The sequence below is a fragment of the Dendrobates tinctorius genome, unplaced genomic scaffold (assembly GCF_039654945.1).
Source record: "Dendrobates tinctorius isolate UK_male_01 unplaced genomic scaffold, ASM3965494v1 ptg000005l, whole genome shotgun sequence".
NCBI lineage: Eukaryota > Metazoa > Chordata > Amphibia > Anura > Dendrobatidae > Dendrobates > Dendrobates tinctorius.
The window spans coordinates 26,716,402-26,740,558 of NW_027361673.1; the positions used below are offsets into that span (position 1 = coordinate 26,716,402).

The window sequence follows — 24,157 nt, forward strand, 5'->3', positions numbered from 1 at the left end:
CCAATCGTAGTCCTCTTCCTCAGGTGGCCGGTCTCTGCCATTTAGATCAGCTTCATTACCTCCCTTCACCAACAGAGGGAGTCCAGATAGAGAACTCACTACTCCTCTGTCAGCACAGCTAGCTCCATAACCCTCATCAGAAGCCAGAGGCAAACCCGAAAATGAGCTCACAACAGGTGTGTTGCTAAACACTCTCAGGTAGATTTCACACATTCATATTTCGCAGTCCAAATATGGACCATGAAGCATGAACTGGCCTTAGGTTTCCTGACCATGAGATCCACAGGCATATAAGGCTATTGGGATCAGATCAGGAGACCTACAGCAGGGCTATGCATTGTGGTCCATACGCCGTGTGACGTCAGATTTACACTTCCATGTTTTATGGTCTGTTAGTGCTATGTAAGCATTCGTAGAGGCACGTCCCAAATTGTAGTCAATTTTTTCATATATTTCCAGACTAAATAACAGAGGCAAAAATGTGGAAACCACAGAAATCACGACTTCTAGATCCAAATGTTACCACAACAATATATTTCTTTATTAAAGAATGCAGACAAAACAGGATAAAAGGGGGAGCATGTACAAGGGACAATAAAGTGCAGCAGTGCTAAGGGACGCGCCGAACCTAGCTAAAATCGCACCATACAATATCTATATGTAAATGGCTGCAGATAGGCAGCACCTATAGAATTTATTGTGCCACAGTTATATAATGTAAGGCAACACACATATGTATATTCACAATCTAGTCATAGAGACCATGATAAAGACTTTAGGGAAATAAGTCCATAAAACTATCCATATCCCAGTGCCCATTACAATTAAAGTAGCACATCTTACAGAAATATATGGCCAAATAGTATAACTAAATACTCATTGCATATGTAATAACCAAAATTGGAAAGTGGCCAGTAATTATAACATTATCACCGTCTCAAAATATAACTAACATGGCACTCATTACCCACATGGTATCAAGCGAATCACGCAAAAGAGCATAATAGCTGTACGTTGGAGACGAGAAACCCTCCAGGAGAAAGCATATGCTGTGCTGCCATCAAGAATTGACGGGAAGGCGGGAAGCCACAATGTTTACCTGAGAGGACACCGGTGCGGTCGGCAAGGCTGGCAGCTCGTCTCCCCGACGCGCGTTTTGGAGCAAAACTCCTTCGTCAGGGGGCGTGGCAGTAGTGTGCGTGACACAACATAAATAGCACCGGACCGGAAGTATCTACGATGCGTACCGGAAGTGACGCGTGTGTCACCTTGGCAACCCGTAACGCAAGGTGCACGCCTCGTCATGCAGTAGGAGGCACCGGGTGTTAACCCCGGTGTCCCCCACCCACATAGAGACGCCGCGGTCACCATACACGCCGGGGCATGGTACACAAGCGTGCAAAGGCCGCTATCATAGCAGTTCACAAACCATCAAAATTAAGAAAGAACATAAGGGAGGAGGTCATTGGAATAATCTTAGCAAATTAACCCCTAGGGGCTCACTTAATGGAAAGTAATGACAATGATGTCCATGTATAATGCTATTAATAAAATTAAGACAGCATAAAGTAAAATATGGAATAAACATATTAGATGACATAACACGTGAAAAAGACACATACGAGAAGAAACATGACATACAAGGTATGGCAATATGGTATATAAAATATATATCACATATGGTGGACACGTATAGTCCTGTAACTTCAAATGGGGGCACCATGTCCTTCCTCACAGAAATAGTAGATGGTAAATATACCCCTGTATGTGGTTAACACCCATGTCGACTATGCATTTCCATATTCAGAGGTCATCACTGAAAAATCTCCAAAATCTTCCTCCCCAAGTAATATAAGAGTTTAAATGAAGATATCATAGATCAAATCCAATCCGAATGCGTGAAACGTGAATCTAAAAAAAAAGGATGTAAGACAACAAAAACAAATATTAAAACCAAATAATAATAAAACACTGCAGCACAAATGTCCACCCAGACATTGCCCCACAGAGGAAAGGGTAGTCACAGGGATGGAGCATATGACAAATTATCATTCAACCCATGTGGATGCACCGTATTCAAGGCCCAAATCCACCGCGTCTCTTTTTGGGCTAGCCATTGGGATACCTTCCCACCTCGTATCCCCAAGTCTACCATATCTATTCCCCTTACTTTAAGGCCTTTACTATTGCAATTGTGGTTGGTCTTAAAGTGTTTTTTTTCTTTTTTTAGATTCACGCTTCACGCATTCGGATTGGATTTGATCTATGATATCTTCATTTAAACTCTTATATTACTTGGGGAGGAAGATTTTGGAGATTTTTCAATGATGACCTCTGAATATGGAAATGCATAGTCGACATGGGTGTTAACCACATACAGGGGTATATTTACCATCTACTATTTCTGTGAGGAAGGACATGGTGCCCCCATTTGAAGTTACAGGACTATACGTGTCCACCATATGTGATATACTGTATATTTTATATACCATATTGCCATACCTTGTATGTCATGTTTCTTCTAGTATGTGTCTTTTTCACAAGTTATGCCATCTAATATGTTTATTCCATATTTTACTTTATGCTGTCTTAATTTTATTAATAGCATTATACATGGACATCATTGTCATTACTTTCCATTAAGTGAGCCCCTAGGGGTTAATTTGCTAAGATTAATCCTATGACCTCCTCCCTTATGTTCTCTCTTAATTTTGATGGTTTGTGAACTGCTATGATAGCGGCCTTTGCACGCTTGTGTACCATGCCCCGGCGTGTATGGTGACCGCGGCGTCTCTATGTGGGTGGGGGACACCGGGGTTAACACCCGGTGCCTCCTACTGCATGACGCGGCGTGCACCTTGCGTTACAGGTTGCCATGGTGACACACGCGTCACTTCCGGTACGCATCATAGATACTTCCGGTCTGGTGCTATTTACATTGTGTCACGCACACTACTGCCACGCCCCCTGACGAAGGAGTTTTGCTCCAAAACGCGCGTCGGGGAAACGCGCTGCCAGCCTTGCTGACCGCACCAGTGTCCACTCAGGTAAACATTGTGGCTTCCCCCCTTTCCCTGTCAATTCTTGAGGGCAGCACAGCATGTGCTTTCTCCTGGGGGGTTTCTCGTCTCCCACGTACAGCTATTATGCTCTTTTGTGTGATTCGTTTGATACCATGTGGGTAAAGAGTGCCATGTTAGTCATATTTTGAGACGGTGATAATGTTATAATTACTGTCCACTTTCCAATTTTGGTTATTACATATGCAATGAGTATTTAGTTATACTATTTGGCCATATATTTTTGTAAGATGTGCTACTTTAATTGTAATGGGCACTGGGATATGGATAGTTTCATGGACTTATTTCCCTAAAGTCTTTATCATGATCTCTATGACTAGATTGTGAATATACATATGTGTGTTGCCTTACATTATATAACTGTGGCACAATAAATTCTATAGGTGCTGCCTATCTGCAGCCATTTACATATAGATATTGTATGGTGCGATTTTAGCTAGGTTCGGCGCGTCCCTTTGCACTGCTGCACTTTATTTCCCTTGTACATGCTCACCCCTTTTTCCTGTTTTGTCCGTATTCTTTAATAAAGAAATATATTGTTGTTGTAACATTTGGATCTAGAAGTCGTGATTTCTGTGGTTTCCACATTTTTGTCTTATGATATATAGTGATTGATCCTTCACTGTCCACTATTAACAGCACATGTCTTTTTACATCTACATACAGTATGCTGTTATATACCTTTGCTGTGATATTAAATAACTGAGGCGCAGCACTGTGCCAGATAAAGATTCCCCAGACTTTTTGTGTTATGGGAAATGTGTTTTCTAAATTAGACACGTTAGGAGTGGTGACAAGTCCTCTTTAACGCATTCTCAACATGTGGCGTACATATATATCACATGCCTGTGTTGAGGTAGCTATTTAGGGAGGGCTAAGTTAACCCTTCACGGTTGAGCCAGTGATGTCCAAATTATTCCACAGAGTGTTGCTAGCAACTCAAATGACCACACGGAGACGGGGGTCTCTGTACCGGAGGATCGAGGCAGATCACTAAGCCCCTTTATTTTAGTCACTTCTTTTATAACATTTTGCTTAATTATGCAAAGTTCTCAACTACCAATAACATCATTTCACTTTATAAGCCAATAATATTGCAAGAAAACCGGAAACTACATATATGTCTGTATCCAAATAGAAAGTAGTATAATGGCATATTCTTCAGAGTTTTACACCACCGCCTCCCTTATCTTGCACCTGATGGGAACAGTCTGGTTTCATGACAGCCCATGCCAATTACAAAAATTTATCTTACAGCAACAAAAATGGAGAAACGAAACCTTCAGAGAATGGATAAAACGAAACTTCAGCTTTAACTTTAGTATTAACCCTTCACATTCCCCCCTAGATAAATTTTGTTAACACATATGCAGCATCAGAGGTGCTATCCCAAGCTAACAGCTTGAGGGGTACTGGTCTTCACATGACTGATGCCGTGTTACCAGTCATGGCGGTTGCGGCGCACCCGTCCCTCCTGTATACTGCAGTTCACGAATAACAATTTTTGATGACGGTGGTGGAGAACTTTTGTAGGTAGCCATGTGCTTGGCTTTGACATCTTCATCAAGTAGCCTTTTAAGATCGGTGCAGAGGAGAGCAGGGGCAACGACGCCTTTGGTATCATCATTAGCTGGCTTAGTGTAGAATTTCCTAATATATACAGAAATACACCAAAGAACAAGCTTTAGTATCACATATACCACAAGGATACAGACAGCAATGTGTAACAAGCTTTGTAAGATCCCAGCTATCCAGCCCCCAATTCCCTTAAACCAATTGGCTGGATTGAGAAAGGAGAAGGTGTCTGACCACCAACTGTCCTTAGTACGATCATTGTCTTTATCGTATTGATCTCTGAGTCATTGAATATCTTCTAACTTTAACTTTTAACTTCTACCTATAATATTATGGAAAATGCGAAAAACCAAAACATTATGCCCCTTCATTTGCTATTGGCTTGTTGGGTGATGAGGAGAACTTGATAGGGACTGTCATACAAGGGTTCTAGTCCGTGCTTCCTGACATGCCTCTTCACGACTACCAAATCACCAGGCTTCAGGTTATAACAGGTGTCGGTTTATGCTGAATCTGGAAAAGAAGAGGAAACTAGAGCATAGGTGTTAGCAATATTTTTACTAAGCTGAATAACATATTGAACAGCACGGTCAGTTTCTTCTGATAACTGCTGAGGCTGGAAATTCGCAACTGGGGGCCTAGTACCAAACAATATCTCATATGGGGACAGGCCATGTTTTGCAATAGGGGTAGTACGAATATGGTATAGTACAATGGGTAGGAGCTCTGGCCATGGAGCCGTAGTCTCCTGCATCATTTTGGTCAATTGTCCCTTCAGTGTGCCGTTCAGCCTCTCAACTTTCCCACTGGATTGTGGGTGGTACAGAGTATGGAGGGCTACAGTGGATCCAAGCATTGTCAGTACTTCTTGGTACACATAAGAAGAAAAGGCCGGACCTTGATCACTTTCAACAACTTCTGGAACCCCATATCTGCATGTAACTTCCATCACCAATTTCTTTGCTGTGGTCTTTGCAGTCATGTTGGCAACAGGGAATGCTTCCGGCCAACTGGAGAACCAGGGCCCAGTAGAATTTTTGCACCAGTGCAAGGGCCTGATTCTTTCCTTGATATATACAGTGGGGCAAAAAAGTATTTAGTCAGTCAGCAATAGTGCAAGTTCCACCACTTAAAAAGATGAGAGGCGTCTGTAATTTACATCATAGGTAGACCTCAACTATGGGAGACAAACTGAGAAAAAAAAATCCAGAAAATCACATTGTCTGTTTTTTTTCATTTTATTTGCATATTATGGTGGAAAATAAGTATTTGGTCAGAAACAAAATTTCATCTCAATACTTTGTGATATATCCTTTGTTGGCAATGACAGAGGTCAAACGTTTTCTGTAAGTCTTCACAAGGTTGCCACACACTGTTGTTGGTATGTTGGCCCATTCCTCCATGCAAATCTCCTCTAGAGCAGTGATGTTTTTGGCTTTTCGTTTGGCAACACGGACTTTCAACTCCCTCCAAAGGTTTTCTATAGGGTTGAGATCTGGAGACTGGCTAGGCCACTCCAGGACCTTGAAATTCTTCTTACGAAGCCACTCCTTCGTTGCCCTGGCGGTGTGCTTTGGATCATTGTCATGTTGAAAGACCCAGCCACGTTTCATCTTCAATGCCCTTGCTGATGGAAGGAGGTTTGCACTCAAAATCTCACGATACATGGCCCCATTCATTCTTTCATGTACCCGGATCAGTCGTCCTGGCCCCTTTGCAGAGAAACAGCCCCAAAGCATGATGTTTCCACCACCATGCTTTACAGTAGGTATGGTGTTTGATGGATGCAACTCAGTATTCTTTTTCCTCCAAACACGACAAGTTGTGTTTCTACCAAACAGTTCCAGTTTGGTTTCATCAGACCATAGGACATTCTCCCAAAACTCCTCTGGATCATCCAAATGCTCTCTAGCAAACTTCAGACGGGCCCGGACATGTACAGGCTTAAGCAGTGGGACACGTCTGGCACTGCAGGATCTGAGTCCATGGTGGCGTAGTGTGTTACTTATGGTAGGCCTTGTTACATTGGTCCCAGCTCTCTGCAGTTCATTCACTAGGTCCCCCCGCGTGGTTCTGGGATTTTTGCTCACCGTTCTTGTGATCATTCTGACCCCACGGGGTGGGATTTTGCGTGGAGCACCAGATCGAGGGAGATTATCAGTGGTCTTGTATGTCTTCCATTTTCTAATTATTGCTCCCACAGTTGATTTCTTCACTCCAAGCTGGTTGGCTATTGCAGATTCAGTCTTCCCAGCCTGGTGCAGGGCTACAATTTTGTTTCTGGTGTCCTTTGACAGCTCTTTGGTCTTCACCATAGTGGAGTTTGGAGTCAGACTGTTTGAGGGTGTGCACAGGTGTCTTTTTATACTGATAACAAGTTTAAACAGGTGCCATTACTACAGGTAATGAGTGGAGGAAAGAGGAGACTCTTAAAGAAGAAGTTACAGGTCTGTGAGAGCCAGAAATCTTCATTGCTTGTTTCTGACCAAATACTTATTTTCCACCATAATATGCAAATAAAATGAAAAAAAAACAGACAATGTGATTTTCTGGATTTTTTTTTCTCAGTTTGTCTCCCATAGTTGAGGTCTACCTATGATGTAAATTACAGACGCCTCTCATCTTTTTAAGTGGTGGAACTTGCACTATTGCTGACTGACTAAATACTTTTTTGCCCCACTGTAGGTCCATGTGCCCATATGGCAATAGCAAGGTACATCCGCTTAGGGAGACACACGAGTTGGTCCTTTTCCAGAGACCATTATCCATATGTGCCCCATCAGTCTTCCATTGCTTCACCCCTTCCTTTGGAGACATTCTCTGCATCGTCATTAAGCAGTCTCACAGGGTCTGACAGAAAACTTCAGTCTGTTGTAGATCATCAGGTTCTTGTAGGGTCAATGCTTCTTGTAACTGTTAACGTTGAGAGCGTGTGGTCACGATAGTTGGTATGGTTGGTTCAATGGGTAAGAGAGCAGCGGCTTTTGCTTGCATATCCTCAAATGCGTTGCCAACAGTCTGTGGACTGGTCCTAGGACCGTGCGCCTTAACTTTGATAATGGCCACTTGAGTAGGTAATTTGATTGAGTCCATGAGGGTTTTAACAGTTTCAGCATTTTTCACTGGGGTTCCGGCAGTAGTAATAAACCCTCGATTGGCCCATAGAGCTCCAAAATCGTGAGCAATACCAAATGCATACCGTGAGTCCGTGTATATATTAGCCCATCTGTTCTTGGCCAAAGAACATGCAGTAGACAGAGCCTGGAGTTCTGCTTCTTGTGCTGACTGTGAGGGCGGGAGCGCAGCTGCGTGCACTACAGTGTCCTCTGTGGTAACAGCGTATCCGGTGTGGAATCTACCAAATTCGTCAGCATATCTTGAACCATCCGTGTATAACACCAGATCAGGATTTGGGAGTGGATTCTCACTACTGACATTTGGTGGAGTAGCTGTTTCTTCAGTCAGAAGTTGGGAGCAATCATATTGGAGGTAATCCTCATCACTGCCATCTTTCCTTATAATTCATTATGCCGTCTTTCAAGGCGTTGTAAAGGGGTTGCATTATGCGGGATGCATCCGGTATCCACTGACAACAATAAGTGCATAGTCCAAGAAAATGCTGGAGTTCAGTTTCATCTAGTTTCATCTTTTGGGAAAGGAAGGGAGCTGACAGCTATTTTTCTTCTGCAAGGTGTCTGGCACCCTGAAGGAGACAGTGACCCAAGAATATCACTTGACCAAGGCAGAACTGAAGTCTCGAGGCCGAAACCCGACAGTCCAGTGCTGCCAGATACTTAAGGAGGCTAACAGTGGCAGAAATGGCAAAAGACACGTGCTCATATTTTTTGCAAACTGGATGGGACTGTTTTGGGCCCCTTGTGGCATAACTGTGGATATTAACTGTTGTCCCTGCTAAGTGAATGCAAATAGAAACTGGCAGTCTGGCTGTAACGGAATGCTAAAGAAGGCATTGGCAAGATCAATAACTGTAAACCAAGCAGCATCCTGGGGTATTTGGGACAAAAGAGTAGGTGGATTAGGCACCAGGTTTGAGAAACACTTTTACTGGTTCTACAGGCATTTTCCCTATATCATTTGGCCCTTTTGACCAGAGTTTAGATGGTATCTCTGAGAGGTATGGGGTGAGTCGTTGATCCTCAGGCAATATTGGGGGTGGATCTGAGCCTATCAGGGCCATCATAACTGTAGGAAGGGCATGCAAAATACAGATTTCCTCTCTGTCTTCATCTACATAGGGATTATATAACGTAAGAGCCATCTGACCATCATCTTAGAATTGTATTTCGGAGTGGAACTGTGATAATAAATCTGCCCCTAATAAATTTACTGAACATGTGGGAGAGATCACGAACTGAATAGTAACCTTGGGAAAAGGTCCCACAGAAATATGGTTTATAAAAGTATATTAATTGGGTCTACCATCTACTCCGATTAAATTAGCAGGGGAAAGACAATCTCTCTGAAAGTGTTCAAGTCGGGCACAGCGCCAGAATTAGCAGGGAGGGGCAGAGAGGGGTTCCCAGTAACTGAAGTCTGAGGGGGGGCCAGAGTTTGCTGTGTGGGCTGAAAGGCACACTGATACTGATAAGGGACTGTGTACTCGCAGCCGTGCTGGGCACAATGGTGGGGTGTTATGAATGGGAAACCGAGGAGGAAAAAAAGACAACAAGCTAAGTCTCAGAAAAGCAGAGAAGTTGGTAACTATGCAGATTGCAGATCCCTGATCTTACCCGCACAACTCGCAGGAGTCATGGAGCGTTCCTACGTTGGTCCTAGACGCCTCGTCACAACCGGAGAACTACATAGGCCAAAAGCAGGAAAAGATGAAAACTAACTGCCCCAGAGCAGACCCCAAAGGAAAGACAGCCCCCCACATGTATTGACGGTGAAGCAAGATGAAAATACAAACAAAGGCAGGAAAATAGGCTGAGCAAACGATGGGGCCCGGCTAACTAAAAAGGACAGAAAAGGAAATACACTGTCTGCAATCTGCCAAAAACAACCTACAAAAATAATGTCCAACACTTCTGATAGCAAAATTAACCCTGAAGTCACTAGACTTCTAAACCTAGATCAGCACTCTGAAATATTCTGAGACAGAGCAAAAAAGAAGCCAATCTAATAAGGGACAAAAAGAAGATTGGCAAATACTGATTAATAGGAGTGGAATTTCAGCATAGCCCCAGCAAGGGCAGGCTGATTACACAAAAAACTGAATTGACCAACAAGCGCAAGTGTGAACATTAGCAAAAAACAAACTTGAGAAGACTGGAAGAGAGCTGAAGTCCAGGACCTGAGAAGCAGACTGAATCACCAGCACCCGGATAGGGCATCGGCTGTCTTATATCCAGTCTGATACTCCAGAGAGCCAATCGTTATCTTCCTCATCAGGTGGCAGATCACTACAACTTAAACCAACCGTACTACCTCCTGTCACCACCAGAGGGAGAACGGAAGGGGAACTCTCAACTGGTGGAGCAGAAAATGAGTTCATGACAGTACCCCCCCTTGAGGAGGGGTCACCGAACCCTCATCCATGCCACCAGGCCGATCAGGATGGGCCCGGTGAAAAGCACGAACCAATTTATTGGCATGAATATCAGAGGCAGAGACCCAAGAATTATCCTCCTAGCCATAACCCTTCCATTTGAACAAATACTGGAGTCTCCGTCTAACCAAACGAGAATCCAATATTTTCTCTATCTCATATTCCACATTGCCTTTAACCAATACAGGATCAGGAGGTGCCGCCACAGGAACTACTGGCTCAGCAAACCTCTTCAACAGTGACTTGTGAAATACGTTATGGATTTTGAACGTAACTGGAAGAGCCAATCGAAAAGAAACAGGATTAAGAATCTCCAAAATCTTATAAGGTCCAATAAATCTTGGCTTAAATTTTGGAGATGCAACCTTCATAGGAATATTCTTAGACGACAGCCAAACCATATCACCCACTTTAAACCGGGGACCAATGGTCCTACGCCAGTTGGAAAAACGCTGGGCCTTTTCCTGAGAGAGTGACAACTTATCCACCACTTGGTCCCATATCTGCTGCATTCTCACAACCACAGTGTCCACACCTGGGCAGGACGAAGATTCCACTTGCCCTGAAGAGAATCGAGGATGAAACCCAAAATTACAGAAAAAGGGTGACATCAGAGTGGCAGAACTAGCTCTATTGTTCAGTGCAAATTCGGCCAAGGGCAAAATTGAGACCCAGTTATCTTTATCAGCAGATATAAAACATCTTAAATAAGACTCCAGGGTCTGGTTTGTTCTCTCAGTCTGCCCATTGGTCTGGGGATGAAACGCGGAGGAGAAGGATAACTGAATTCCCAGATTGGAACAAAAGGCTTTCCAGAATCTGGAAACAAACTGGACCCCTCTATCGGACACAATATTCTCAGGAATCCCGTGTAACCGAACCACCTGTTGTAAAAACAAGGGCACCAACTCAACAGAAGATGGCAACTTTGGGAGTGGTACAAGATGGACCATCTTCGAAAATCTATCACAAATCACCCAGATAACAGTCATTCTCTGAGAGACAGGAAGATCAGAAATAAAATCCATTGAGATATGGGTCCATGGCCTCTTGGGCACCGGCAGGGGCATCAGCAACCCACTAGAAAGAGAACAGGGTTTAGACTGAGAACAAGTCCCACAGGACTGTACAAAATTCCTGACATCATGAGATAAGGCAGGCCACCAAAACGACCGACTCACCAAATCTCTGGTACCAAAAATACCCGGATTACCAGCCAACGCGGAGCAATGGACTTCAGACATCACTCTCTTTCTCCACTGGTCAGGAACATACAATCTTCCCATAGGGCAACGCTCAGGTTTATCCTCCTGAAATTCCTCCAGGGCGCGTCTCAAATCGGGCGAAATGGCAGAAAGAACTACCCCCTCACCTAGGATAGTAGTATGCTCGGTCACATTAAGAGAATCAGCAAAGAAACTCCTAGAAAGGGCGTCTGCCTTAACATTCTTAGTGCCCGGAAGAAAAGAGACCACAAAATTAAAATGCGTGAAAAACAAGGCCCATCTAGCCTGTCTAGGATTCAAGCGCTTGGCCGACTCCAGATAAATCAGATTCTTGTGATTGGTGAGGACCACAAATTGATGTCTAGCTCCCTCCAACCAATGTCTCCACTCCTCAAATGCCCATTTCATGGCCAACAATTCCCGATTCCCCACATCATAGTTGCGTTCAGATGGGGAAAACTTTCGAGAAAAGAAGGCACAGGGATTCATCTTAGAAGTCACAGGGTCTTTTTGGGACAACACAGCTCCTGCACCAATCTCAGAAGCGTCCACCTCCACTTGAAATGGAAGTGAGACATCAGGTTGCTGTAAAACTGCACATCAGCTCCCTTCTTGGTCAGATCAGTCAGTGGTTTGACAATACTAGAAAAATTACCTATAAATTTACAATAGAAATTAGAAAAACCCAAAAACTTCTGGGGAGCCTTCAAAGAAGTAGGCTGAACCCAATCATAAATGGCCTGTACATTGGCCAGGTCCATTTCAATAGTCGATGGAGACAAGATAAATCCCAAAAATGAAATCCTCTGTACACCAAAGAGGCACTTTGATCCCTTAACAAACGGAATTCTCCCTCAAAATCCGGAACACAGTCCGGACATGTTCCACATGGGAATCCCAATCACTAGAAAAGATCAAAATATCATCCAGATAGATGATCAAAAACTTATCCACAAAGTCTCGGAAAATATCATTCATAAAGTATTGGAAGACAGAAGGGGCATTAGAGAGCCCAAAAGGCATCACCAGGTACTCAAAATGTCCCTCCGGAGTATTAAACGCTGTCTTCCATTCATCCTCGTGCTTGATGCAAATAAGATTATACGCCCCCCTGAGGTCAAGCTTAGTAAACCAGCAGGCACTCTTAACTCTGGAGAATAAATCAGACATCAGAGGTAATGGGTACTGATATTTAACCGTCATCTTGTTAAGGGTACGATAATCAATACACGGTCTTAATGAACCATCTTTCTTGGCCACAAAAAAAAACAGCGCCTAACGGTGACGAGGATGGTCTAATATGACTCCTTAATATAGGATCGCATAGCATCATGTTTGGGTACAGATAAGTTGAAAAGCCAACCCTTGGGAAATTTACACCCAGGCATCAACTCAATTGCACAGTCATAACTCCTATGAGGAGGCAAAGACGCAGACTTACTCTCACTAAAACTTCAGAGAAATCAGCCAGATCATCAGGGATATCATAAGACTGAGGAGAGGTGGAGAAAACAGGAGCGTCCCTAAGAACACACTGACAACCCCAACTCACCACAGACACAGATTTCCAATCCAAAACTGGGCTATGAGTTTGCAACCAGGGGAACCCCAGAACAATAGTATCATGCAAATTATGCAGCACCACAAATTTACAATTTTCTTGGTGGTCTGGGGCAACTCGCATTATCACCTGGGTCCAAAACTAAGGTTTATTCTCCGCCAAAGGAGTGGCATCAATACCTGTCAAAGGAATGGGCGTCTGCATAGGCGTCATGGACAAACCACAACGTTTAGCAAAGTCCAAATCCATCAGATTCAGAGCTGCTCCTGAATCCACAAAAGCCTTAGTGGAAAATGTGGACAAGGAGCAGATCAGAGTAATTGCCAAAAGAAACTTAGGTTGTTTACTGCCCACAGCAAATGTGTGTGCAAAATGTTTCTATCATTTAGGGCAGACAGAAATAGTATGAGAGGCGTCTCCACAGAAAAAACACAGCTTATTACGCCTTATAAACTCCCGACGTTGCGCCCTAGACAAAACCCCATCACATTGCATAGGTTCAGACATTTGTTCAAAAGGTGACAGCGCCTCCCATGTAGTTTTACGTTCACATAAACGCCGATCAACTTGAATGGCTAATGACATAGAGCCAGCCAGACCAGAGGGAACAGGAAATCCCACCATAACATCTTTTATGGTCTCTGACAAACCTTTCCGAAAGAGAGCTGCCAATGCATGCCATGTAGTAAGGACCGCCCACTTTTGGAATTTTTGACAGTACAACTCTGCAGGATCCAGACCCTGGTTTAATGCCAACAGGGTTCTCTCAGCTTGATCAACGGCATTAGGTTCATCATACAATAACCTCAAGGCCTGAAAAAATGCATCCACATTAGTCAGAATAGGTGTCATGGTCACGTGTGTCAGGTCGCAGATGATGCCGCAAGGCGAACCCATAGCACACGTGACCCTGGATACACCGCCTCCAGTGGGGCGAATTTAAATAATAGAACGTGCAGGTGGATACGCCGCCTCCACCTGGCGAATTTAGGTATTACACGTTATAAATATATTTCTGGAAACACCGCCTCCAGTAAGGCGCATTTAAATAATAAGGGGGGAACCTGGGAAACTTTAACAATGGTGGGCCCTGCGATAGGGAATGGGGGACGTGGAGACCTCCTAAGCTCCCCTGAGCCAGTGTCCCTGCACTCCTTACATTCCCTAAACAGGCTCCGCACCTGTCGCCGCACGCGTACCTTAACGCACTTGCTCACCCTGACCCTAAACCCTCACTAGGGAATGGGTCGGTGCGGAGACTAATCCCACCACTGCACTAATAACACACATGAGGAAGGAGACAATACAGGGGAAACACCACTTAGCTTTGCTCTGTTGCGTACGCTCCTAGCAACAGAGCCCACCACCTGTGTGCATCTTCTCCTCCACCCTGATCCATCACCATCGTGCAGCCTGGGAGCAGAGTCCATCACCACTTGCAGCAGTCCAGTACACAGAGTCCCAAGATGAGTCCAGCCTCTGCCAAGAATCCAAGCATGCTTGAGTCCAGTTCTCAGCAACCAAGTCGAGCATGTTGAGTGCAACTCTCTTCCTAGTCGCCACTCCTCTAAGCCATGCCCGCACTTCCTGCCGACACCATAAACTGCGACTCCACAAGGCCATGCCAGTCCTTCCTGCAGACACCATTAGCTGGCACTCGTTCTCTCTGGCTGACTGCGCAGGACTCCAATCCAGCTCCATCCTTCCACCAGGCTCTCCAACAACTAAGCAAGAAATATCACCAGCAGTGAGTGAACACCCTGAGACCCATTTATAGAGTGTCACACCTGAACCATAATTAAGTGCAACCTAACCTAAGGTGCAATACCACTAACCACCACCGGGGACAGTCAAAACACCTTTGAACTTAACCAAAGTAAAAAAAGTTCACTTTGTGCTTTTAATACCGCCAGATCTAACACTGGATCATGACAGTACCCCCTCCTTAATGAGGGGCCTTTGGACCCTCAAGACCACCCCTCATTAGGGAAACACCTACAGCGGGGAAGCCCAGATCCTGAGTTCACCCCACCATTACCTGACACTTCAGGTTCATGACAAACACCGCTGGTATTGGCAATACATGTTCATTTTGGAGGCACCACTCATCTCCACAGCGCCGACCTAGGGAACGAGATTATGTATGTGTATGTATGCTAAGAGCTGATCAGACTCCACAACACATTTCCACAAGATGTTTTTTGGTGGGACCCATACATGCTCGTTCACACACAGGTCCGGACCTGAACGTTTATTGCACACATACTGTACATTTGTCATTACTTGGTGAACTCACTCTGGACTTGACAACAGAGGCGTCCCCCTGTGTCACCACACTCACACCCCCACTATTCACCAAGGGACACCACCCTCCAACCCTTTCACCATGAGGACTGCGCCTCCTAGGGTTGGTTAATGGCGAGGGTAGAGATTTGTCCCTACTCCCCCGCAGCACACCTGCTGCACACACCAGGAGGAGAAGGGGACCGGGAAATGGAGGAAATATACTCTCGCTGGTCACCTCCACACGACCAGGAGGGCGGCTTCTTCGATGGTATGAAGATTCGGCGCAAAACCCCGCGGACTATCACACCAGTCAGCTCACCACAGGGGCGTACCCCTTCACCTCGGGGAATACCAGGCAGCTACGTGGGGCACCATTCCTCCCACCTGCCTGGGTGCGCCCGCCTGCATGAACCAGTCCTGCTCCCCAGCAGCGACTCTAGGGGGTATTAGTACCATAGCCGCCTGAATATGGAGGAAAATATATACACACGCTGGTCGCCTCCACACGACCAGGAGGAGCGGCATCGAAGATTTGGCATGAGCCCCGCGGACTATACACCAATCTGCTCCCTACAGGGACGTACCCCTTCACCTCGGGGAATACCAGGCAGCTCCATGGGGCACCATTCCTCCCACCTGCCTGGGTGCGTCCCCTGCATGAGCAAGTCTCGCTCCCCAGCAGCGACTATACACCTAGTCTGCTCACCACAGGGATGTACCCCTTCACCTCGGGGAATACCAGGCAGCTCCGTGGGGCACCATTCCTCCCACCTGCCTGGGTACCTCCCCGTGCATGAGCAAGTCCCGCTCCCCAGCAGCGACTCTAGGGGCTTTTGCCAGACCGCAGCCGCCATTTTTGTTTCTCTGGTTAACTGAGCAGAGGCCCCAGACCCTGATAACTGCTGCTGCAGTGGCTCTAACACACCATGCCGCTACCCACTCTCCTCAGTGAGGCCCGGCAGCAATTACCACAGGTCTCCACATGGCCGAAGCTCACCAGAAAAAAAAATATGGCTGGTGATAATGTCATGGTCACGTGTGTCAGGTCGCAGATGATGCCGCAAGGTGAACCCATAACACACGTGACCCTGGATACACCGCCTCCAGTGGGGCGAATTTAAATAATAGAACGTGCAGGTGGATACGCCGCCTCCACCTGGCGAATTTAGGTATTACACGTTATAAATATATTTCTGGAAACACCGCCTCCAGTAAGGCGCATTTAAATAATAAGGGGGGAACCTGGGAAACTTTAACAATGGTGGGCCCTGCGATAGGGAATGGGGGACGTGGAGACCTCCTAAGCTCCCCTGAGTCAGTGTCCCTGCACTCCTTACATTCCCTAAACAGGCTCCGCACCTGTCGCCGCACGCGTACCTTAACGCCCTTGCTCACCCTGACCCTAAACCCTCACTAGGGAATGGGTCGGTGTGGAGACTAATCCCACCACTGCACTAATAACACACATGAGGAAAGAGACAATACAGGGGAAACACCACTTAGCTTTGCTCTGTTGCGTACGCTCCTAGCAACAGAGCCCACCACCTGTGTGCATCTTCTCCTCCACCCTGATCCATCACCATCGTGCAGCCTGGGAGCAGAGTCCATCACCACTTGCAGCAGTCCAGTACACAGAGTCCCAAGATGAGTCCAGCCTCTGCCAAGAATCCAAGCATGCTCGAGTCCAGTTCTCAGCAACCAAGTCGAGCATGCTGAGTGCAACTCTCTTCCTAGTCGCCACTCCTCTAAGCAATGCCCGCACTTCCTGCCGACACCATAAACTGCGACTCCACCAGGCCATGCCAGTCCTTCCTGCAGACACCATTAGCTGGCACTCGTTCTCTCTGGCTGACTGCGCAGGACTCCAATCCAGCTCCATCCTTCCACCAGGCTCTACAACAACTAAGCAAGAAATATCACCAGCAGTGAGTGAACACTGTGAGACCCATTTATAGAGTGTCACACCTGAACCATAATTAAGTGCAACCTAACCTAAGGTGCAATACCACTAACCACCACCCGGGACAGTCAAAACACCTTTGAACTTAACCAAAGTAAAAAAAGTTCACTTTGTGCTTTTAATACCACCAGATCCAACACTGGATCATGACAATAGGATTTTCAGGTGTCAGAGAAAAAGCCCAATCTTGGGGATCGCTGCGCAGCAAGGAGATGACAATTTTAACCTGCTGCACAGAGCTCCCCGATAAGTTAGGCTTCAAAGCAAGAAATAATTTACAATTATTCTTAAAATTCAGAAATTTAGACCGATCCCCAGAAAACACATCAGGAGTAGGAATCCTGGGTTCAACAGCATGTGACTGAATAAGGTAGGTGGAAATTCCCTGTACTTCAGCAGCAAGCTGCTCCACACGATCAGACAGTTTCTTAATCTCCATTAGGAAAAAAATCCTCCTACGACCCCAGAGAAAAAGAGGAAAAAATACATAATAAAAAAAGAAAAAATTCTGACACTTTTTTTTTTCTTTCTCTAACAATCCTTTCCTGCTTTTGAGTACCCTAGAATCTGCGGTATGGCTGGTGATTCTGTTATGAATGGGAAACCGAGGAGGAAAAAAAGACAACAAGCTAAGTCTCAGAAAACCAGAGAAGTTGGTAACTATGCAGATTGCAGATCCCTGATCTTACCCGCACAACTAGCAGCAGTCGTGGAGCGTTCCTACGTTGGTCCTAGACGCCTCGTCACAACCGGAGAACTACATAAGCCTAAAGCAGGAAAAGAGGAAAACTAACTGCCCCAGAGCAGACCCCAAAGGAAAGACAGCCCCCCACATGTATTGACGGTGAAGCAAGATGAAAATACAAACAAAGGCAGGAAAATAGGCTGAGCAAACGATGGGGCCTGGCTAACTAAAAAGGACAGAAAAGGAAAGACACTGTCTGCAATCTGCCAAAAACAACCTACAAAAATAATGTCTAACACTTCTGATAGCAAAATTAACCCTGAAGTCACTAGACTTCTAAACCTAGATCAGCACTCTGAAATATTCTGAGACAGAGCAAAAAAGAGGCCAATCTAATAAGGGACAAAAAGCAGATTGGCAAATACTGATTAATAGGAGTGGAATTTCAGCATAGCCCCAGCAAGGGCAGGCTGATTACACAAAAAACTGAATTGACCAACAAGTGCAAGTGTGAACATTAGCAAAAAACAAACTTAACTTGAGAAGACTGGAAGAGAGCTGAAGTCCAGGACCTGAGAAGCAGACTGAATCACCAGCACCCGGATAGGGCGTCGGCTGTCATATCCAGTCTGATACTCCAGAGATCCAATCGTTATCTTCCTCATCAGGTGGCAGATCACTACCACTTAAACAAACCGCACTACCTCCTGTCACCACCAGAGGGAGAATGGAAGGTGAACTCTCAACTGGTGGAGCAGAAAATGAGTTCATGACAGTGGCGGCTGGAGCAGCTGCTGGCTGCTAGCTTGCTTTTTTTTTCTCTCTCTGCTGAACAGAGCGGGTTAAAGTCTTCTGAAAACTTTTTATTACTTTCAATGCATTGTCCGGAGTGGAATTCTCAATGTCAAGTCTAACTGAAATTATTGCCTCTTGCAATTCGGGTCTGAGGCCGGACAATAAAGCTGCCACAAAAAGATGTGTATGGGCTTCATTTTACAGTGAGAATCCCAGATCTCTAAATACTACAATAAGACGCCCACAGAACTTCTCGGCAGTCTCCCCTTTGGCCTGTGTGACATCTGTGAGAGAGGTAGCTTAGTCCCCTAATTTATCTTGTGCCCAAACCTTTAAAGTATTGCAGAAATCAACACCACTCTCATAGGTTTCCCCATCCAGGTTCACATTATACATTATGCCACCCTCAATAATTGGAAAATACCCCTCCCCAACTTTTACTCGAAGTATGTGTAATTATGTGTAATAGATCTCTTCGGGGAGTGGAATAAATCTCTCGATTTGATGCCATTTGCCTGTAGAAAGCCATGGGGGAAGTCTCTGGATTGGGTAATTGATTGCAAAGAGTGTCTATTTATGATGGGGTGAAGGGAGTATACTCATAACCACTAGCAATATTAGACATAGCGGGGACTGAGGCTAGCGGTGGATGATAATAGGTACCGTCAGAGTTTAACAAAGGAAAGGTGGGGGCGGGGACTGCTTCTCCCGGTCTACTTGTACAATCATTATTTAGCAGGGAGACCTCTTCTTTCAAATTATTCTTAACTATTTGCCTGCCTGACACATCAGTCTCGATATCAGTTCCTTCTTTAATCACTTTCTGACACCACAGTCACTTTCTTGAACCACAATACATCCAGTCCTTGCCATAATAATAGACAATTTTTCCTTCTTCAACATAGCAGTAACAGAAACAATCAGAATTCACTTCCTCTGTTCTTCTTAACACCTTCGTCACACAATTCATCTGCCAAGCCACAAAATTCTTCTTTTCCTTCCACGGATTCTCTCATTTAGAGCTAAATATCCTTCAGTTGTGCACAGATCTGGCGGCCATTTCAGTCTCTGTTCCACCGGGTCAATAATCCCCCTCTGGGATTGCCCAAGATTCGCGGTACTCAGTGAAAGGAGGAGGGCGTCTCAGACTATCCCTCCGGACACCTCTGGTTATATATATCTATCTACACTCACTGGCCACTTTATTAGGTACACCTGTCCAACTGTGTGTTAAGACTTAATTTCTAATCAGCCAATCACATGGCGGCAACTCAGTGCATTTAGGCATGTAGACATGGTCAAGACAATCTCCTGCAGTTCAAACCGAGCATCAGTATGGGGAAGAAAGGTGATTTGAGTGCCTTTGAACGTGGCATGATTGTTGGTGCCAGAAGGGCTGGTCTGAGAATTTCAGAAACTGCTGATCTACTGGGATTTTCACGCACAACCATCTCTAGGGTTTACAGAGAATGGTCCGAAAAAGAAAAAAAATCCAGTGAGCGGCAGTTCTGTGGCCGGAAATGCCATGTTGATGCCAGAGGTCAGAGGAGAATGGGCAGACTGGTTCGAGCTGATAGAAAGGCAACAGTGACTCAAATTGCCACCCGTTACAACCAAGGTAGGCAGAAGAGCATCTCTGAACGCACAGTGCGTCGAACTTTGAGGCAGATGGGCTACAGCAGCAGAAGACCACACTGGGTACCACTCCTCTCAGCTAAGAACAGGAAACTGAGGCTACAATTTGCACAAGCTCATCGAAATTGGACAGTAGAAGATTGGAAAAACGTTGCCTGGTCTGATGAGTCTCGATTTCTGCTGCGACATTCGGATGGTAGGGTCAGAATTTGGCGTAAACAACATGAAAGCATGGATCCATCCTGCCTTGTATCAACGGTTCAGGCTGGTGGTGGTGGTGTCATGGTGTGGGGAATTTTTTCTGGGCACTCTTTGGGCCCCTTGGTACCAATTGAGCATCGTTGCAACGCCACAGCCTACCTGAGTATTGTTGCTGACCATGTCCATCCCTTTATGACCACAATGTACCCAACATCTGATGGCTACTTTCAGCAGGATAATGCGCCATGTCATAAAGCTCGAATCATCTCAGATTGGTTTCTTGAACATGACAATGAGTTTACTGTACTCAAATGGCCTCCTCAGTCACCAGATCTCAATCCAATAGAGCATCTTTGGGATGTGGTGGAACGGGAGATTCGCATCAGGGATGTGCAGCCGACAAATCTGCGCCAACTGTGTGATGCCATCATGTCAATATGGTCCAAAATCTCTGAGGAATGCTTCCAGCACCTTGTTGAATCTCTGCCACGAAGAATTGAGGCAGTTCTGAAGGCAAAAGGGGGTCCAACCCCTTACTAGCATGGTGTACCTAATAAAGTGGCCAGTGAGTGTATATATACCTGAGTTACGTATCCTATCCCAGTCTTTGATCACCTCACCACGCCTGATTACTAACAATGAATTCAGGATTTCAGGATATTTTGACTATAAAGAGTCACAATCACTGGTCAATCCGGGGTGTCCGTCCCTTTTGAGGTACGGTTCGAGCACTGGGCCCCCAACGGGACTGCACCTCTATATGATTCCACCCATGAATCACCCCACCACGGGGACAAACCTCAGATCCTCTTTGCAGCAACAAACACAGGAAAACCACACCAACGGTCAGTCTGAACAGTATAACTGCCAACTTACCGTGGTTGTCGTGGGGGATGATCAGTCCCAATTTTCCAGCACCTGTGTCCGCTCCGAGGGTCCTTTGTCTTGTTGTCCTCCGGGGGCAGAGGCGTCCCTGTTCGGGGGCCCCACGTTGGGCACCAGCTGTTGAGGTAGCTATTTAGGGAGAGCTAAATTAACCCTTCACGGTTGAGCCAGTGATGTCCAAATTATTCCACAGAGTGTTGCTAGCAACTCAAATAATAATAATAATAATAAATTTTATTTTTATAGCGCCGACATATTCCGCAGCACTTTACATTTCAGAGGGGATTTGTACAGACAATAGACATTACAGCATAACAATAATCACATACAGTAGATTATAACAAATACCAAGAGGAGTGAGGGCCCTGCTCGCAAGCTTACAGTCTATGAGGAAAGAGGTAGACACGAAAGGTGGGTGGTAACAGTTGCTCTGATTGTATGGACCAGCCATAATGTTAAGTGTGTAACAGTACAGACACAGAGGGCTAATGGATGCATAAAGCATGTGGGAACATGATGCTGGGAACCTGGTTATGGTAAAACTTTTGGCTCTGCCACACAGGGATAGGTTAGGTTAATGTGTTGAGGCGATAGGCCAGTCTGAATAAATGCGTTTTCAGGACACGCTTAAAATTGTGGGGATTGGGGACTAATCGTATTGACCTGGGAAGTGCATTCCAAAGAATTGGCGCGGCACGTGTAATGTCTTGGAGACGGGAGTGGGAGGTTCTGACTATTGAGGATACTAACCTCAGGTCATCAGCAGAACGGAGGGCGCGGGTAGGGTGGTATACTGAAACAAGGGAGAAGATGTAGGGTGGTGCTGAGCCATGGAGGGCTTTGTGGGTGAGGGTAATAAGTTTATACTGAATTCTGGAGTGGATGGGTAGCCAGTGTACTCAACTCAAATGACCACACGGAGACGGGGAGGATCGAGGCAGATCACTAAGCCCCTTTATTATAGTCACTTCTTTTATAACATTTTGCTTAATTATGCAAAGTTCTCAACTACCAATAACATCATTTCACTTTATAAGCCAATAATATTGCAAGAAAACCGGAAACTACATATATGTCCATATCCAAATAGAAAGTAGTATAATGGCATATTCTTCAGAGTTTTACACCACCGCCTCCCTTAACTTGCACCTGATGGGAACAGTCTGGTTTCATGACAGCCCATGCCAATTACAAAAATTTATCTTACAGCAACAAAAATGGAGAAACGAAACCTTCAGAGAATGGATAAAAAGAAACTTCAGCTTTGACTTTAGTATTAACCCTTCACATCAGGTGTCACTTATGAGGGGTTCTGCTGTTCTGACCCCTCAGCGGCTCTCCCAGTGGGTGATGGCTCTCGCAAACCATAACATGTGGTGTCAATATGATCATGGCACCCCTAGATGAATTCATTGAGAGGTGTAGTTTGTAAAATTAGTAATAAAATAGTTTGTAAAATTAGGTCACATATTGTTAGGACTCTGATTTCTGCCTTTCCTTTTCTGAGATCTAGGTCCTCACATTCTGCTGACAGCCATCAAGCAAGTATTTCTCGGTCCTCGGGTCACGCACGATACATCTCTGCAACTACTCGCCCTTACTCAGGGGTCACTCTCGGTTAGCCAGTATGCCGTCCGCTTTCGGACAATGGCGTCCGAGTTGGAATGGTCCGAACAAAGCCCTCATCCCCGTTTTTTGGCGAGGTCTAGCAGAGCACGTGAAGGATTCTGTCTCCACTAGAGAGATCCCCACCAGCTTGGAGTAGTTAATTTCCGTCTCCTCACGTATCGACCTCCGTTTTTCGGAGCGCGGTATGGAGCGGGCTCACTCCAAGCGAAGAGCTGTTTCGGCTTCTAAATTTTTCGAACCTCTTGAGCTGTCTGAGCCAGAGGTTCTACCCTCTGAGCCCATGGAGGTGTCTCGTACCAATCTTAATACAGACTCAGATCAGGAATCCATTTGCGGTTGTCACCATGTATGTGCGGTTTCTCCGGAAGCCAGCTCCCTGCAACGGTCGGAGTCTGAACCAGTCATAGAGACCTTTGTCCCTCCTCATCTTAGGGCTCAGGTTCTCGCATGGGCGCATGCGTCCAATGCGCCTCACCATCGGGGCTACATGCAAATCTCGAAGCTTTTGGCCGGAGCATATTGGTGGCCCCATAGAGCTCGGGACATTAAAAAATTTATCCAGACTTGCACCTCATGTGCTCAGAAAAGCCTTCCTAGGCAGAGGGTGGCGACGGCCGCCGACACACGGCGACGCTCTTGCATCGGCCGCTCCCGCCATTTCCCAGGTGTCTCTTCTGAAGCCTGGTGACCTTGTCTCCACTGATGCCGTCCAGGTGTCCCGGTTTACCATCTCACCTACCAGGACACCAGGCTCACCTTTGGACGAGGTCCGGAGGGCTCAGGGAGGAGGGGGCCCTAGGAGAGGGGGTAATGTTAGGACTCTGATTTCTGCCTCTCCTTTGCTGAGATCTAGGTCCTCACGTTCTGCAGTCTCCTGCGTTTTTCCTGCTGCAGAGGAGATTGCAGAGGAGATTGCCTTGCGGCAACTCTCTCCAGAGGCTAAGTCCTTTGTTCCCTCATCTGAGCATGCTCATGGGATGAACTCCCATTGGAGTTCGGGAGTCAGGTGATCAGGTCCTGTGTCGAATCCCATTGGCTCTTCATGGAGCCTTGGAGATTTCCGGAAGGTC

The 24,157-nt window shown here is 45.8% G+C and overlaps 1 long non-coding RNA gene across 1 annotated transcript in view; it reads right to left on the reverse strand.

Moving 5' to 3' along the window:
- Window positions 1-4,045: 4,045 nt before the first annotated feature.
- The window catches only part of LOC141083561 (uncharacterized), a 44,906-nt gene continuing 24,794 nt past the window's right edge, over window positions 4,046-24,157 (reverse strand). Inside the window, exon 2 of the long non-coding RNA XR_012230746.1 lies at window positions 4,046-4,730. This is a non-coding gene — a long non-coding RNA (uncharacterized lncRNA). The remainder of the gene's footprint in view (window positions 4,731-24,157) is intronic.